This window comes from Ictidomys tridecemlineatus, chromosome 7, assembly GCF_052094955.1.
Source record: "Ictidomys tridecemlineatus isolate mIctTri1 chromosome 7, mIctTri1.hap1, whole genome shotgun sequence".
NCBI lineage: Eukaryota > Metazoa > Chordata > Mammalia > Rodentia > Sciuridae > Ictidomys > Ictidomys tridecemlineatus.
In genome coordinates, this window is record NC_135483.1 from 33,260,484 (window position 1) to 33,274,505 (window position 14,022).

The following is a 14,022-nucleotide window of genomic DNA, read 5'->3' on the forward strand; positions in this document are numbered from 1 at the left end:
TTTAAAAGTACTAGGGATATAGCTCAGTAGTAAAGTACCCCTGGGTTCAATCCCCAGTACCTATATAAATAAAAGCACTGTTGAAGCTATAATAATTTGACATCATTAATAAAAGATCTAAAATGTTTTAGAATATACTATATCATCACTATCTAAAAATGTGCATATCCTTTGACCCAGCTATATCAACTTTAATAAAGGAAATAAGGATAGAGATAAGCATAAAACATTAATTTATGTTTTTTTTTAAAAGCCGTTCATGATTACCTCTTGGGAGTGGCTCATGAATGTTTTTATTTTCATTTTTTGTACAGATTCCTGTTTCTCAATTTTTAAATAATGAATTCTATATGTAAGCATGCATTCCAAAAACAACAGCAAAGAAAAAAACCCTTATTAGCACATTACTCTCATACTTGAAAACAGTGAAAAGTTTAAAAGCTATTAACATGGTATTATAACAAAGAAACCTGATGATGATACAAAGCAGAAGAGTAAAGCTGATTAACAGCAGCTACATCTCAAACATGGGATCAAGGTTGGTCAACAAAGTTTTTATCTCGGGCTGGGGATGTGGCTCAAGTGGTAGCGCGCTCGCCTGGCATGCGTGCGGCCCGGGTTCGATCCTCAGGACCACATACCAACAAAGATGTTGTGTTCACAGAGAACTAAAATATAAATATTAAAAATTTTCTCTCTCTCTCTCTCTTTAAAAAAAAAAAAAGTGGGGCTGGGGATGTGGCTCAAGCCGTAGCGCTCGCCTGGCATGCGTGCGGCCCGGGTTCGATCCTCAACACCACATACCAACAAAGATGTTGTGTCCGCCGAGAACTAAAAAATAAATATTAAAAAATTCTCTCTCTCTCTCTCTCTCCTCTCTCACTCTCTTAAAAAAAGAAAAAGAAAAAAAGTTTTTATCTCACTAGGAATCATAGCCAAAGAAAATCCAAATGCTAACCTCAGAAAGCACAGTGTAACCGACAGAGCACTGCACTGAGAAACTGAAGCCTTGGGATCTATCCCCAGTTCTGAATATTATTGTCTGTAAAAATTTCCTCATTCGTAAAATGAGAGGATTAGATTTTGTTATCCAAAAACCTATTCTGCTCCTTTACTCATTTCCTGAATCTACACTGGATGAGGCCCAGGACTATCTTTTTTCTTATTAAGTCCTTCAGGTAAATCAGGTGATCAGCCAGATTTCTGAGCCACTATTCCAAAACAGGCATTTTCATAATTATATAGTGAGTTCAATGTGACAAGAAATGGCAATATGCTTATTAAAAGATAGCTAAATGTCATATCATCAAGAACCACATAGCATATTTAGTTCTATAACACATAAATGCTTTTTTGTTCTAGGAAATTTAGAAACCATATATATATACACACATATACTGACACATATATCAAACTACTTTGTATACGTTTTTGAATGCAACTAACAAGCTGAAAAAATAAAGTCAACAACAACATATGAAATCAAGTATAGAACAAAATGAAATCTGAGTAAACTCTTGCTTTGCTCAAGAATGCATAATTCAGGGCTGGGGATGTGGCTCAAGCGGTAGCGCACTTGCCTGGCATGCGTGCGGCTGGGTTCGATTCTCAGCACCACAAACAAACAAAGATGTTGTGTCCACCGAAAACTAAAAATAATATTTTTAAAAAATTCAAAAAAAAAAAAAAGAATGCATAACTCAACCAAGTACAGTAGTGCACACCTGTGGAAGGCCATCCTTGCACGTGATTTGAGTTACCTCCCTGGCTGGGCGAGAGGCGCTTAGACACATCCTTGTGTCTAGAGTTTTCCCTACTCTTCTCAGGTCGGAGGGTTTGTCCGTGTGGAAGCGTGTCTGGCCACTACCCCGAAGACCCAATTATCACACCTGACCTTGGGACACTGCCCCTCCTTAATCTTCATTGGATGGAACAGAATTTTTTGTTCCCCAATAAAAGTCCACTCCCTGGCATGTTCTCTCTCTCTCTTCCCTCCCTCCCTCCCCCTCTCCCTCCCTCCCTCCCCCCTTTCCTCCCCCTCTCCCTCCCTTCCCCCCCTTCCCTCCCCCTCCCCCCTTCCCTCCCCCTCCCCCCCTTCCCTCCCCCTCCCCCCCCTTCAGTAGACCTTGCTACCTGCTACCATAATAGGTGGCTGGAGGCTCAAGCTGGTTTAAAGGTAATTAGAGCCTGTCTCTTTAATTCAAAACTCCCTTCGGATTTCTCACTTAGCTGAACCTTCTTTTATGCTAGCCACAGGCTAAACACACCCATACCAACTTGGAAGACTAAGGCAGAAGGATCACAAGTTTGAAGCCAGGCTCTTCTGTTTAGTAAGACCCTTAAAACCTTAGAGACCTGATCTCAAATTAAAAAAAAAAAAAAAAAAAAAGAATGGGTATGTTACTTAGTGGTACAACACCATTAAATTCAAGTTTAATCCCCAATACCAGAAAAGGAAGAATGTATAAATCAGTTAAGTGTAGTGGCACAAAGCCTATAATCCTTGCTACTTGGGAGGTTGAGGCAAGAGGATCACAAGTTCAAAGCCAACCTGGGTTATTTAATGAGACATCTCAAAATTTAAAAATATATAGTTTCCTAAAAGTATATAGAATTTATTAAAGAACAGAGTACAACCTTACATACAATATCAGATAGGTTTGTGACCAGTGTTCCTTCTCTAAGGGACAGAAGACTGAATAACACAAAACATATGCACCTAACCCTGCTTCTTAGAAATGCAACTCAAATCTGCAAGTCTTCACTGTCATCAAGCACTAGTCCTTGTCTGAGTTTTCATGTTTTATCCTCACAATCTTCCTGGACTCTTCATCCATTTTGACCTCAGGCCAAGTAGGAAGGAGAAATGAAAGATAAACCTGGGTCCAAACCTCAGGGACTTTTTTTTTTTTTAAGAGAGAGTTTTTTAATATTTATTTTTAGTTTTCAGTAGACACAACATCTTTATTTTATTTTTATGTGGTGCTGAGGATCTAACCCGCACCCGGCGCATACCAGGCAAGCGCACTACCACTTGAGCCACATCCCCAGCCCTTCAGGAACTTTTTATATACTGTATCTCTCAGTTCTAGGAGTTTGAAAACAATGAATTATTTTCCTACCACAACTAATTAAAATGTAAAATTAAAACAATAATGTAGTAATTTATTCAACAACACAAAAAGTGGGGGTGCTCAGCCTGAACAGGAGATCTGCTGTGCATTGCCTCTGTGAATGGAAGGTACGAGCCTGACCCATGACAGGGCTGCAGAAAACAGCAGCACCCCAAAAAGTGCTCCAACCCTTAACTGATTTTAATGCTTTCAAGAATACTGCAGTCTCTGAAATGCAGTAATCTTTCACAATATATTAAGCCTAGAAACTGGCCAATATGCAAACAACTTTCTTTTCAGTTCTTATAATTAGTTAGGCCTCCATATCCACAGATTCCTCATCTCAGGCATCAACCAACCATGGAATGAAAATATTCAAGGAAAAAAATCCCATCTGTGCTGAATATGCAGACTCTTACCCTTATCATTATATTACCCAGTACAATTAATCTAGAAATAATTTAAAGTATATAGGAAAGCGTGTGTAATGTATGTAGATACTATGCCATTTTATACAAAGACTTGAGCATCCTTGTATTTTGGTATCCACCAGGGAGTCGGTGAGAAGTCCTGGAACCAAGTCCTCTCAGACACCAAAGGGCAACTGTACCAAGTTTACTAAAGCAGTTTATTTCAACAAGCACAAGGAAAATGGATGCCTCAGATATCAGTGAAATATCACATGGCCTTCCAAATATGCACTTCAACTTTTAGTGAAACTGACCAGTATGAAACATTTAACACAAAATATTTATTTGGGTACTGAGGAATTATCCCAAGGACACTCTACCACAGAGCTATATCTCCATCCCTATTTATTTATTTATGTATGTATTTGAGTACTGGAGATTAACTCAGGGGTGCTTTATCACTGAGCTATATCCCCAGACCCCCCCCTTTTTTTTTTTTGAGACAGGGTCTCACTCAGTTTATGAAACTAATCTCAAACTTGTGATCCTCCTGCCTCTCAGCCTCCCAAGTCTCTAGGACTATAAGCATCCACCATCATACTTAGCCCTTTTTATTTTTTATTTTGACACAGAATCTGGCTAAATTGTCCATGCTGACCAAACTTAAAATTGTCCTTCCTCAGTTTCCCAGGTCATTGGGATTATAGATTAAAGCCACCATGCCCAGCTAAGCCATTCATTTTAAAATTTAGTTGCCATATTGCCTAGAAATCATTTACACTGCATAAAATGAAAGAAAGAATGACCATTTCCTCTTTGAATGTAAAGATTTCATCCTTCAAAACATAAGCATCTTAAATGGGATGGTGGGAGAGCCTTACCTCTATTGTAACTTGCTTAAATGTTTCCAATAACTAAAAGGGGAATTTTACTTTTCAGGGAATATTTCCATGATTCATATGGAATGAGATTTAAAAACTGTCACAACTTACACCTTCATTAAACAAATTTTAACTCTTATATATTTTGTTTTCAACAATATTTATAAATACTCTATCTCCCATTAAAGACTACCTCAAGTTCAGTGGATAAATATACTTAAATATAAAAGAAAATTTAATCTTTAATAGATACATTTTATACACCACTACACTCTTTTCATGCCACAGTTGACAAGAAATAAATGTGTAAAAGGAAAGCCTTCCTTTCACACAAGATGTCATAAAAACTGGAAACAAGAGCTGGGGATGTAGCTCAGGGGTAGAGCACCTGCCTAGCATACATGAGGCCCTGGGCTCCACCCAAATACAGGGGAAAAAAGACTTGAAATATGTTGTAGGAAGTAGTTACACAAAATACAATGTTGGAAAGTTTCTAGTAATTTCTAGTAAAGCTGGTTGAAACAGCAGATATAGCCAATAGGGAACAGTTGAATGGCTACTACTGAAAGTCGTCATCAAAATCTTCTAGGCTCCCAGAGACTCCTCTCTGTACAGGCAACTCAACTCAGTAATGACAAAGGGAGCAGACAATTCCTTCCATGCCAGGGGATTCCCTGAATCTACATTCATGGCTCCCCAAATGTTACTTCCCTTTCTTTTGGGTTGATCACTTATCTCCACTGAACCACCGTACCACACTCTGCTAGAAGGTGCTGATGTCTCTGTTGCAATGTATTCTGGCCTGAAATTTATCAAGTTAAAGAGTCAAAATAAATTTTCCCTATTTTTAACTCCAGTAAGCTTGAGATTATGTTAAATGGTAAGGACAACCACTTATTGAATATATACTATGTGCAGTGCCCAGTGACAAGCATTTCATTCAATATGTTAGGCAATTTTGTACTTAATTCCTTCAAAGTAGACATCATCACTGCTCTCCTATTGCAGAAGAGGAAAGAGTTAATGACACCGCTTGTTCAAGGTCACACAGCTAGTGTGACCTTGAACAAGTGTATTGGTACAGGAAACCTATTTGAGTTATTCAAGCAGCTTTTGAACAGATAAGTTCCTCAAAGAAATATCAGACTAGTTTCTGTATGTTCATACTAAAGGAGTTACATTAAAACATTAAGAACTGAATCTATTAAAATATTACTCTAGCTGGGTAGAGTGGCACATGCCTGTAATCCCAGCAGCTCCAGAGGCTGAGGCAGGAGGATCATGAGTTCAAAGCCAGCCTTAGCAAAGTGAGGCACTAAGCAACTCAGTGAGACCCTATCTCTAAATAAAATACAAAATAGGTCTGGTGATGTGGCTCAGTGGTTGGATGCCCTGAGTTCAACCCCTGTTGCAAAAAAAAAAAAAAAAAAAAAAAAAAAGACCTTTCTCTTAGCTTCTGTATTTTCAATATTCAATATTTGTTTAACATATAAATGATGGCACCACATGCATGTTTTGCAACAAATGGTATCCCTCTCCTCTAGAAGTCTGGAAGTAAATGGAAGCATTTGGGGTTGTCCCAATGTGAGGATCATTAATTAGCATTTGATGGATGAAAGCTAAACATGAGATAGTACTGTCCAAAATACCAACAGCACCCATGCAAAAACAATGACCTATAGGCTGGGTCAAGAAGATAACCTTTCATGGTAAGGTTAATTCAACCGCTAGTTAGCTTAATATACAAATAACTTCACTGTTCATTGATAAATTTACTTAATATACCTCAGAAGACACAACACTCTCTATTTTAAAATACACACAGATACCAATCACTTTTTAGATACCTAGCTAATATTCTGCCTTTCATCTCATGATATAACCAAAGCACCTAACCTCCTGCCTACTTGGATCTTTTTTTTTTTTAAATATTTATTTATTTATTTTTAGTTATTGGCGGATACAACATCTTTGCTTGTATGTGGTGCTGAGGATCGAACCCGGGCCGCACGCATGCCAGGCAAGCGCGCTACCAATTGAGCCACATCCCCAGCCCCTACTTGGATCATTTTTAAACTCAATAAGTTTATAGCACATGTGCATATTCACATAATGTTAGAAGTAGTTTCTTCTCCCTTTGGAAAATAATTTTGTTTCATTATCAAAAAAATAAAATGAAATTTCTAATTCTAAGACTCATGTCAATAGGAAATTTTTACATTTCCTGAACTCTTTCCAAAAGCATCATGCTAATGTTTTCACTGTCTTTTTTTTTTAATTATTTGTAGATGAACACAATACCTTTATTTTATCTATTTATTTTTATGTGCTGCTGAGGATCAAACCCAGTGCCTCACACATTCTAGGCAAGCACTTTACCATTGAGCTACAACTGCAGTCCCCGTTTTCACTCTCTTAAAAACACTGATGTCAGGCCTGGGGTTGTGGCTTAGTGGTAGAGTGCTCACCTAGCAGGTGCGAGGGCCCTGGGCTCGATCCTCAGCACCACATATAAATAAAGGTATCGTGTGCAACCACAACTAAAAAATAGATAAATATTTTTAAAAAAACAACAAAACAAAACATTGATAACATGAAAATCTAGAGCTAGGGATGTATCTCAGTGGTAAAGCACTTGCCTAACATGCATGAAGCTCTGGGATTAACCCCCAATACTAAAAAAAAAAAAAAAAGAGAAAGAAAATTGAACATGAATTGATTTATAACTAAAATGGTATGTAAGTCTACATCCAAAAGGTAGAAAAGATGTATTCTGCAGATAGATCAAAATATGTTCAAGAACAAAATTAAACTAGGATGTGCTCAGTCAAAACTATTGAGTCAAAACTGTTGTCAATCAAAATTGTTATTCCTAAGCAAAATCAAGACTTACAGCTAAGGACAGGTAAGCTGCAAAAAGACCCTTTTGCAAAGGTTTACCTTTGCAGAAGTTTTGTTTTGGGGCCAGTTTTGCTCTTTGGCCAATAAAATTATTTCACAGGTTGTGAAAATAATCACAGAATCAAATTTGTGAAGCCCAGAAGCTTCTTTCTGGGTTGCAAAAGCTAAATAAATGAGGCACCTAAGACTTATACATAAAAAAATAAAAATGAGTATTTCCTATCCAGTTTTAAAAGTAAAATTATTCTAGTCACATAGCTCTCAGCATTTAGTTAGTATCCTGAGTACTGTTTCTTAAAATTTTATATAGTCTCTGCAAAGAATAACAAAAGGAGAAAGAGATTCCAGAGTTCTGAGACACAACCCTGAGGCTCCATCTTCAGAAAAATTTGAAATTCCCTTGTTGCCAAAGAACTGAGAATGGCAAACTGAGTACTTTCAGCTCACCTTGCTGCTTATTATCTCCCCCAACTGGATTGTAAATGGAAGTGCTTTCCCCAAACTCCCAGAGAAGCAGTTTCTAAAGTACAGACTCCCAAATCCCTTGAAGCTATCCTAGAGAAATTTCACCCAAAATGCTAAATCAAAGATTACAAGGTACTTTGAAAAACTCACCCTGCTCTCTACATGTTGAATAGTAGTAAGTACTGGGTAGGTAATCAGCAGGAATAATCTATGAGCAGTCAGAAGACTGTGGAAGTCAGGCCAAGTTTAGCAAAATCACTTTACTTCTGTTTCTAGTTCCAAAGATCGAGATAGGTCCCTATCTATTCAATGAGAGCATTTTCAACTACCATCCCTCAAAGACCTGTAAGAACAAAAAAAAAAAAAAAAACATGAAAGATAACTGATTCCTTCCTGTGACTATATTCCAACAAAAGCTATTCTGAAACAGATGACATTACTAAGGAACACATTTGAAAGGTCAAAATAAATTTTTACAAAGTCTCCCATGAACTTCAAAACAATCCAGGCCTCCCTGTGTATTTCAGGACTGCTTAGGAGGTAGTTATAACTACCTTCAGGGAAAGGGACAAACAGAACTATCATTCTTCCTCTTTCCCAACTCCTTAATCTTCTCAAGGTGAGTAAAGTTAAAAGTTCTCCTTAAATCCCCAGTAAAGAGAGAAAAATGCCTTCAAATCCTTCAATGGACTACAACAATGTTTTCCTCAGCTGGCTTTCTCATTCATTTTTGCCACCCTCCACATTCTTCACAAAATTATCTCTTCAAAAACCACAGTCTGACTCATTCCACTGCTTGTATCATTACTGGTTTCTTTGCTTTCAGGGTAAAAGCCCTACTGGGCCTGACCCTAGCTCTCATAACCCCTACCCACTTTTCAGCCACCCTAGCCCTCCAACAACTTCTCAAACACTTTATTCCTCCTCATACACACTGTTCCTCAGTTAAGGTTCTTTCCACTGGTACCATCACATCCCCTTTTCAGCCTCTTTGCAGACCTCAGGTCAAGTCATAGGCTCAAAAAACCTTCTTTGAACATTCTTCCATAAAGAATTTATTCCTGGTAAACTCTTTCACACCACTGATATTCCTTCAAAGCACATTTCACACTTGCATGATCATTACTAAACTCTATCACCTCCAATTTGACTATTAAAAGTTCTGTGTGGATAGAAATCTTTTATTTTCTGAATCTTTGCATCACCACAATACCAGCATATAGCATGTACTCAATACATTAGTTGAGTAAGTAAATAAAAGTCATTCAAAGTTCTCATTATTTGAGCCCAACTTTATTTCCCACTGTTCCACTACACAACCCACCACAAACCTGGCCTTTGTCCCCCACTCTCCAAAACTTTTCCCCTCATCTTCAGGCTCTCAAATCCTGTTGCTTTTCCATGCCTAGAAAGGTGTCCCCATTTTCCTCAACCAGTTCAAATCCCACTGGATTGACAAGACCCAATTCAATTTTTCTTGCCTCCAGGGTATTTTCCCATAGCTCCATTTCCCATAGCTCCTGCTTCACGCTTTCAAAACACTTTGCATTCTTTTTGACAATTATATATATCCTCAGAGTACTTTAATGTGTCGCATATGTGACTTTCCTTCCCAATATCATTAGGTGGAACTCCTAAGGTTGGTTAGTTTAAACTTGCTGCACCCTCAGGATAGAACGCTCAGATTTTTTTCCTCTGAAAATAATATCAGCTTTCCTCTTACTCCTGTTTCGCAGGTGATTCAATATGCCTTAACAGACTCTCTGCACAAGTTCCCTTTCGGAGATTTCTGCCTACCCTTCCCCCATTCTACCAACAAACAGCAAAAAAAGGTTTTGAGTTCCCTGTTTTCTTGTGCTTTCTCCTACCTAGACCGATCCTGTTTTTCCCTGTGACAATCCCTGCGTGCAGAGGAGCTGTTAGGCCCTTTAAACTGCCAACCCCCTACTCATACACAAGTCCATACACCCAGTCCTGGTCTCTAGAGCTGCCTGTGACCTCACTCACACCACCCCAGATCCTCACCTGAACCACTCTGTCACCTTCCATCCCCTCCATCAGACCGCGTGGATTCTCAGTAACCCTTGCCTAAGCAAGGTCCCAAGTCCGCTCTGTCTCTCCTTTCGGCCTCTGCTACTGAGTACCCCCTGAGGCTGTTTCTCTTTTCCCTCCTTCCTCTTCCTTAGAGACTGAACCTAGGCCCAAAGCAGTGACCAGCAGACACAGGCACCAGGCCTGCCGGCTCCAGCTCCAACGCCAACGCTATGGTCTCGGGCCCGCCCCCGCCCCCATCCCTCCCCAGCGGCAACAGCAGCGCAAGCCTGGGCCTGGCCAGGGGTCCCCCTCAGGGATAGCCAATCGCTCACTGACCCGGGAAGGTGTCAAACGAGGAAGCGGCGGCGGCGGCGGAAACAGGTGAGGAGGCGGGCGGCCTGGCAGACGTTAACGGCTCAGCGCTCCATCCCTCCTGGACCTAAGCTCCGGCCTCACAGCTTCCTCGACCCCAGAGCCCACAGAACAAGTCACGTGCCGGCCGGAGCAGTCAGCTGACCGCGGCGCGCGCCACTGCGCAGCCGCGGCCGCCGGAGAGGGCGGGCCCGGGACGCTCCAGGGAGCCTGGGAGCCGGGAGCTGGGGCCGCGGCGGCCGCTCGTTGTGGGTGGGGTTGGCTGCGGCTGCGGGTGTTGCGGGTGGCCGCGGGCTAGCCACCTGCGAGCGTCATGGACTCTATCCCTAAAGTTTTCCCGCTTGAGATTTCTGCTGGTTAGAATTTATCTCCAACCCCCTGCACAGGTTTCTTCTTGGCCAGGCCAGTTTTCTGAGTAATATCCTCAATCGTGCTCTTCGGCTGATTCACAGTTTCCTTGCAGTCCGGTTCCACTTAGTTCCATAAACGTCCATGGACTGGGCACCCGCTATATACCCGCAGCTGGTTGGTTGTTTTTAGGATTCCTGGAGCGAATGGCCCCTTACCTTGAGCTTCTTATCAAGTTAGGCAGGGGGAGGGTCTGTGGTGTGTGGTGATTATAAATGATCCAAACCACATTAGATAAAGAGAAACCAAGCAAAGCTTCAGGACAGAGGCACGACAGAGGGAAGCATTATTCTTTGGGGAAAAAATAGATAGCAAACTGCCCTTCCTACTCATGCATAGTTCATTAGCTTGGGTAGATAGGTGGTATTATTTCTAATTTAGAACATTGAGTTTTAGAAACAGTAGAGGATTTTGAGGTTTTCACTAAGTTGATCCTTTTAGATTTATAGTTAAGGAAAGAGAAGAACTAGAAGGCACAGAGCCAAATAGCACCATAAACACTCCTGGTGTTAAATCCTGGCCTTCCTCCTTGCTAGCTTGTGACCTTCTACCTTTAAATTTCAGCTTCTTCATCTGCAAAATGGTGATTAACAATAAACCAGATAGCCAGGCACTGTGGTGCACTCTTGTAATCCCAGCCGTTTGGGAGACTAAGGCAGGAGGATCACTTGTTCAAAACCAACCTCAGCAATTTAGCGAAGCCCTAAGCAACTCTAAATACTTTATTTAGAGACCCCATCTCTTAATAAAGTATTTAAACGGACTGAGAATGTGGCTCAGTGGTTAAGCACCCCTGGGTTCATTCCCAGTACAAAAATAAATACAGATAGAACTATCCTGCAGGTTAGATGTAGTTGCAATAGCATGGTGCTTGGCACATAGGAAATGCCAGTGGCATAGGTTTTCTGATCTATCTTAAACATTTTCTGTTATGTGTCCCTGCAGAAATTCACCACAAAATTTCTTAGAGTTACAGAAGTAGGTTGAACAGAAAGTAAAAAAAACAACTAAACTGCACAATTTTGGATGACTTTCAGTTCGTTTCACAGCTTTGGAAACTTGTCAGAAATTCCATAGACTTTATCTGGCATCACAATGTGAACATAAAGACAATTTTTCATTAGTTCCATGTCAAAATGTCCTGTAATGATGGAAACTTTATTCTGTGCTTGCTATCCATCTGGTACCCACTAGTCCCATGGGCTATTGAGTACTTAAATGTGACTAATGTGACTTAGGAATTGACTTTTAAATTAAAAGTTATTTCATGTTTGTTAAAATTTTTTTAATATTTATTTTTTAGTTACAGAGGGACACAATACCTTTACTTATTTTTTTATGTGGTGCTGAGGATCAAACCCAGGGCCTTGCACTTGCTAGGTGAGCGCTCTACTACTGAGCCACAACCCCAGCCCCAGGTTAGTTAAAATTTAAATGGCCAAATGAGCTTTAGGCAGTGAAATTTTAGGGCCTGCATTTGAAACTTCTTGGTTTCTTCTTGTTATATGTCATCCTGAGTAGACTTCTCATCTTGAATTCGTGAGTTTTAAGTCAAATGCATCTACTTCTGACCTTGCTCCATTTTCCAACCTCCATGTAATAGTTGGTAGGCAGAATAATGCTCAATAAATGTTAGCCTTAATCATTACTGGCCTAGCATATCTCACTTAAAAATCTAGCAAATGTGTTTAACAAAACCTGGACATATTTGCTTTTCATTGGTTTATAATAGTAAAGAATGTGTTTTTACAAAGATAAGGGAGGCTCATTTCTCTCTGCCCTTAGTAGAAGCATACATAGTTATCTAAGAATGTAACAAGTATGCCACACATTTTCTTCTCTTCCAACTCTAAATACTACCAATCTAGAAGTGCCTTCTAAACTTAAAGCATAAGGTGCATAGAACTAAGTGAGTGGCACATCCATGTAACCCCAGCTACTCTAGAGGCTGAGGCAATGGGACTACAAGTTTGAGGCCAACCTGAACAATTTAGCAAGAGCCTGTCTTAAAAAAAAAAAAAAAAAAAAAAAGTCATAAAAGACATCTAAAGATTTATTTTTTCCTGACAACCTTTGTGTGTGTGTGTGTGTGTGTGTGTGTGTGTGTAAGTTGTGGATGGACACAATGGCTTTATTTATTTATTTATCTTATATATGATTGCTGGGGATTGAACCCAGAACCTTACATGTGCTAGCCAAGGGCTCTACCACTGAGCCACAACCCCAGCCCCCTAACATTTTTAAAGGAAAAAATACAAGTTTATTTATTTTCATTTTGTTAAAATACTTCACTTGTATATTTTCTGTCTCCCCACCATTTCCATGTCTGACCATGGCTGCTATTATGTCCTATAATAACAGTCCATACATTAAAACTAAGCAAAGAGAGGAGCTCCATCTTTAAAACCTAAACTGGCATTTTTAGATGACACTTTCTTGGCAATGGAACCTGGGCAACATTTATCGAACATGGTAAAGAAAGTTCTCTCTGCATTCTAAAAAGGACAGCCAGATATCAACTGTTATGGAAATGAAACAAGACAGAAAATTTCCTCCACTTCAGTACTAGGGATTGGAGTCCTGCTTTACCACTGAGCTACAACCCCAGCCCCCTTTTTTATTTTTTATTTTGAGATGGGGTCTCTCTATATTGCCAAGGGTCGCCTTGAATTTGCCATCCTCCTGCCTCAGCCTCCTAAATAGCTGAGATTATAGTTGTGCACCACCATACCAGGTAAGACAGGAAATTTTAACAACTTGTTTAAACTATTTTATTAAAGAGACTTATAATTGTTCAAAACCAGCCACAGAGACTTTGAGAAGTCTCTTGATTAGTCATACAGAAACAATTTACCTGGCTTCCAATTTGTGAAAAGAACTAGCTTTTTCTATATTCACTTGCATATTTGCATTTTTTTCTTCAGAATTATGTCTTTTTGGTGTTTTAATTATTCTTTTACTGTTTTTTTTTTGGGGGGGGGGAGGGAGGTTCTTAATTTTTTGATCTTGTTGTTGCTGATTTTGAGTCTTTCCTATCCTGACTTGAGTTTTATGCATTTTTGACTAGAGTACCTGATATCTCATATAGATTTGTTCAGTGGAGTTTTTTTCTTCAGTTTCATACTCAACAAAATCATCATATTCTTCATCTTTATCAGCAGCAAATTTACTTTTCTTACTTGAAAATGTTACCATTTCCAGTGGCAGGTCAATTTCCAGATAAATAAGAGTTTTACATCCTTCTCCTCTTCATCTTCTGACTCTGCATCTTTCTCCACAGCTGTCCAGTCCTGTCCACTAATGGGCCTGGGCCCTGAACCACGCTTCAACTATAAGGCCACAGGCAGTATTAAATTAAAGCCCCCAAGGGAAACCCTTGGCTGTACAGACTACTTCAAAGTTGCCAGCATGATTTTAATCAGACTGCCTCCATAACTC

General features: G+C 39.7%; 1 protein-coding gene across 2 annotated transcripts in view; it reads right to left on the bottom strand.

The window, feature by feature from the left end:
• Atp6v1c1 (ATPase H+ transporting V1 subunit C1) overlaps positions 1-10,317 on the bottom strand; it is a 48,876-nt gene extending 38,559 nt beyond the window's left edge. The window contains exon 1 of one of the 2 annotated variants that reach the window (XM_078016836.1): positions 10,141-10,317. The gene's annotated coding sequence lies outside the window, so the exon portion shown is untranslated. The remainder of the gene's footprint in view (positions 1-10,140) is intronic. The other variant, XM_005316281.4, reaches the window with a different exon arrangement.
• Positions 10,318-14,022: the final 3,705 nt, after the last annotated feature.